The sequence below is a fragment of the Nomia melanderi genome, unplaced genomic scaffold (assembly GCF_051020985.1).
Source record: "Nomia melanderi isolate GNS246 unplaced genomic scaffold, iyNomMela1 scaffold0932, whole genome shotgun sequence".
NCBI lineage: Eukaryota > Metazoa > Arthropoda > Insecta > Hymenoptera > Halictidae > Nomia > Nomia melanderi.
Genome location: NW_027476046.1, coordinates 1 through 5,000, shown reverse-complemented (window position 1 = coordinate 5,000; position 5,000 = coordinate 1).

The following is a 5,000-nucleotide window of genomic DNA, read 5'->3' as shown; positions in this document are numbered from 1 at the left end:
CTCGTCGTGGAATCCCCGCGTCGGAGAGTAAAACGCGAATTCATACTATGAAAACTTACGTCTCTCGACGATGGGACGATCCACGCGAAGAGTTGTTTACGTGCACGCGTATGGTGCGATTGCGTCGATTCGCTTTTCTGTACGGGGAGAAATAGAACGTTGAGTTGACTTATCGGGTCTTCGTTGGAATTACCGTCGCTGGCATTGTAAACTCCAGATGACCTTGTGATTCCTTCGTCGGGCACTGGTAAAGGGTGGCGATGATGCGTTCTATAATAGAAATACCCGTCGTAGCGTTTCTTCGGAGTCAACCCGCTCACGAAACTCTCTCTCGTCGTGGAATCCCCGCGTCGGAGAGTAAAACGCGAATTCATACTATGAAAACTTACGTCTCTCGACGATGGGACGATCCACGCGAAGAGTTGTTTACGTGTACGCGTATGGTGCGATTGCGTCGATTCGCTTTTCTGTACGGGGAGAAATAGAACGTTGAGTTGACTTATCGGGTCTTCGTTGGAATTACCGTCGCTGGCATTGTAAACTCCAGATGACCTTGTGATTCCTTCGTCGGGCACTGGTAAAGGGTGGCGATGATGCGTTCTATAATAGAAATACCCGTCGTAGCGTTTCTTCCGAGTCAACCCGCTCACGAAACTCTCTCTCTCGTCGTGGAATCCCCGCGTCGGAGAGTAAAACGCCGAAGGCTTACTATGAAACTTACGTCTCTCGACGATGGGACGATCCACGCGAAGAGTTGTTACGTGCACGCGTATGGTGCGATTGCGTCGATTCGCTTTTCTGTACGGGGAGTAATAGAACGTTGAGTTGACTTATCGGGTCTTCGTTGGAATTACCGTCGCTGGCATTGTAAACTCCAGATGACCTTGTGATTCCTTCGTCGGGCACTGGTAAAGGGTGGCGATGATGCGTTCTATAATAGAAATACCCGTCGTAGCGTTTCTTCCGAGTCAACCCGCTCACGAAACTCTCTCTCGTCGTGGAATCCCCGCGTCGGAGAGTAAAACGCGAATTCATACTATGAAAACTTACGTCTCTCGACGATGGGACGATCCACGCGAAGAGTTGTTTACGTGCACGCGTATGGTGCGATTGCGTCGATTCGCTTTTCTGTACGGGGAGAAATAGAACGTTGAGTTGACTTATCGGGTCTTCGTTGGAATTACCGTCGCTGGCATTGTAAACTCCAGATGACCTTGTGATTCCTTCGTCGGGCACTGGTAAAGGGTGGCGATGATGCGTTCTATAATAGAAATACCCGTCGTAGCGTTTCTTCCGAGTCAACCCGCTCACGAAACTCTCTCTCGTCGTGGAATCCCCGCGTCGGAGAGTAAAACGCGAATTCATACTATGAAAACTTACGTCTCTCGACGATGGGACGATCCACGCGAAGAGTTGTTTACGTGCACGCGTATGGTGCGATTGCGTCGATTCGCTTTTCTGTACGGGGAGAAATAGAACGTTGAGTTGACTTATCGGGTCTTCGTTGGAATTACCGTCGCTGGCATTGTAAACTCCAGATGACCTTGTGATTCCTTCGTCGGGCACTGGTAAAGGGTGGCGATGATGCGTTCTATAATAGAAATACCCGTCGTAGCGTTTCTTCCGAGTCAACCCGCTCACGAAACTCTCTCTCGTCGTGGAATCCCCGCGTCGGAGGGTAAAACGCGATATATAATAGTATATGCCAGTGGTTCGCGCGCGTCGTCTCTGAGATACGCGGTCGACAGAGTTCCGAAAACACGTGATGTGCCACGATTTCCGTGCGTCTTACATCTTTCGACGATGGGACGATCCACGCGAAGAGAACGTTCGTGCTTGCGTGAGGTGCAACAGCGTCGATTCGCTTTTCTGTACGGGGAGAAATAGAACGTTGAGTTGACTTATCGGGTCTTCGTTGGAATTACCGTCGCTGGCATTGTAAACTCCAGATGACCTTGTGATTCCTTCGTCGGGCACTGGTAAAGGGTGGCGATGATTCGTTCTATAATAGTAATACCCGTCGTAGCGTTTCGACCGATGTCACCCGCCACGAATGTCTCTCTCGACGTGGAAACCCCGCGCCGAAGAGTAAACGCGAAGGCTTACCATACGAAAGAAAACGGTATTATACGCCTGTGGTATGTGCGTCTCGGCTCTGTGATACGCGATCGGCAGAGTTACAAAAAAACGTTGATGGGCCACGATTTCCGTGCGTCTTACATCTTTCGACGATGGGACGATCCACGCGAAGAGTAGTTACGTGCTCGCGCGAGGTGCGATAGCGTCGATTCGCTTTTCTGTACGGGGAGAAATAGAACGATGAGTTGACTTATCGGGTCTTCGTTGGAATTACCGTCGCTGGCATTGTAAACTCCAGATGACCTTGTGATTCCTTCGTCGGGCACTGGTAAAGGGTGGCGATGATTCGTTCTATAATAGAAATACCCGTCGTAGCGATTCGGCCGAGACACCCGCCACGAAACTCTCTCTCGTCGTGGAATCCCCATGTCGGAGAGTAAAACGCGAAGGCTAACTATATAAGAAACATATAGTATTATTTATGCCTGTGGTTCTCCGTTTGTCCTACTCTCAGATACGCGACTCGGAGAGTTACGAATAATCGTGATGGACCACGATTTCTGTACGTCTTACATCTTTCGACGATGGGACGATCCACGCGAAGAGATCATTCCTGCTTGCGTGAGGTGCGATAGCGCCGATTCGCTTTTCTGTACGGGGAGAAATAGAACGATGAGTTGACTTATCGGGTCTTCGTTGGAATTACCGTCGCTGGCATTGTAAACTCCAGATGACCTTGTGATTCCTTCGTCGGGCACTGGTAAAGGGTGGCGATGATTCGTTCTATAATAGAAATACCCGTCGTAGCGATTCGGCCGTGTCACCCGCCACGAAAATCTCTCTCGTCGTGGAATCCCCGCGTCGTAGAGTAAACGCGAAGGCTTGCTATAGAAGACTATAGTTTATACGCCTGTGGTTCACCGGTTGCCTGCTCTCCGGGGTACGCGATCGCGCAGGAGTTACGGAAGAACTTGATGGGCCACGATCTCCAAGCGGCTATATCTTTCGACGATGGGACGATTCACGCGAAGAGAACGTTCGTGCATGCGTGAGGTGCGATAGCGTTGATTCGCTTGTCTGTACGGGGAGAAATAGAACGATGAGTTGACTTATCGGGTCTTCGTTGGAATTACCGTCGCTGGCATTGTAAACTCCAGATGACCTTGTGATTCCTTCGTCGGGCACTGGTAAAGGGTGGCGATGATTCGTTCTATAATAGAAATACCCGTCGTAGCGTTTCGACCGATGTCACCCGCCACGAAATTCTCTCTCGTCGTGGAATCCCCGCGTCGGAGAGTAACCGCCGAAGGCTTGCTATAGAAGACTATAGTTTATACGCCTGTGGTTCACCGGTTGCCGGCTCTCCGGGGCACGCGATCGCGCGAAGGTTACGGAGGGACGTGAAGCGCCCGAGCAATGAAACGTCCGCAGGAGGAAACGAGCAACCGCCGAACATTGTTTCGCGACGTTTCCATAATGTATTGTCGTTTCGCTCGCATCCCGCTTCTTTCCCCTAGTTTCCTCGACGCGTAGTTTCGCAGCCTTAGTGGACGAATCATTCTCGATTCGAGGAAAGATATGCAGTGGGGCGTGCAATGAGCCCGCCAGAGACCACGATCTCCAATGCGTCTTTACATCTTTCGACGATGGGATGATCCACGCGAAGAGAACGTTCGTGCTTGCGCGAGGTGCGTTAGCGTCGATTCGCTTTTCTGTACGGGGAGAAATAGAACGATGAGTTGACTTATCGGGTCTTCGTTGGAATTACCGTCGCTGGCATTGTAAACTCCAGATGACCTTGTGATTCCTTCGTCGGGCACTGGTAAAGGGTGGCGATGATTCGTTCTATAATAGAAATACCCGTCGTAGCGATTCGGCCGAGTCACCCGCCACGAAACTGTCTCTCTTTCGTCGTGGAAACCCCGCGTCGGAGAGTAAAACGCGCGAAGGCTGTGACTGTAACATATATATATACAGTATACAATGCCTGTGGTTTTTGCGCGTGTCGGCTCTTCGGTATACGCGATCGGCCAGAGTTACGGAGGGACGGTGAAGCGCACGAGAAATTGAAACGGCCGCACGATTGGAACCGAGCAACCGTCGAACATTGTTTCGCGACGTTTCCATAATGCGTTTTCGTTTCGCTCGCATACCGCTTCTTTTCCCCTAGTCTCTGAGACGCGTTTTCGAGCCGTTCTTCTACTATCGATTCTCGTAGAGAGAAGGGACCGGGTAGTCTGGAAGTGGAACCCGCATCTTGCGTGTACCGTACACGGAATTGAGAGGACCGGCCGTGAAGCTCGTTTTAAAGCCGTGCGTCTGACACCCAACTCTTGCGCGCCAATTTCGCGGCAAGAGATAATATGGGACGAATGACCGGCAAAGAGCCAGCTGTGAAGTCTGTTTTTTTAATCGAATCCGTGGACGTGTGTATGCCGTAGCGTCGCTCGTCGTGTTCGTTCATGGTCGTTCCGAGAGAAAGAACGAAAGCGGTAACGAAGGGACCGGCCGTGAAGCTCGTTTTAAAGCCGCGCGTCTGACACCCAACTCTTGCGCGCCAATTTCGCGGCAAGAGATAACATGGGACGAATGACCGGCAAAGAGCCAGCTGTGAAGTCTTTTTTCATTATTTGCTTTCAATCGATCGATCGGTACGATTCGTGCAACGTTTCGCGCGATGCGACGCGAAAACATGCGCGCAACAATAGATGCGTCTGATCGGAAGAACGCGAGGGTCGACTGCACGCGATGGATTCAGTATCGGGTAGGATACAAAATATATCCCCGTCGTTTCCACGCGTGCGAGTCTTCTGCGTCTTTCGCGGGTTTTTGAATGCACTATACGCCCGGAACGTCGAGAAATATATACATATTACTTGAACGTTTTTCGTCTCGAAAGGCTTCGGTGTCGTCTCCAAGGC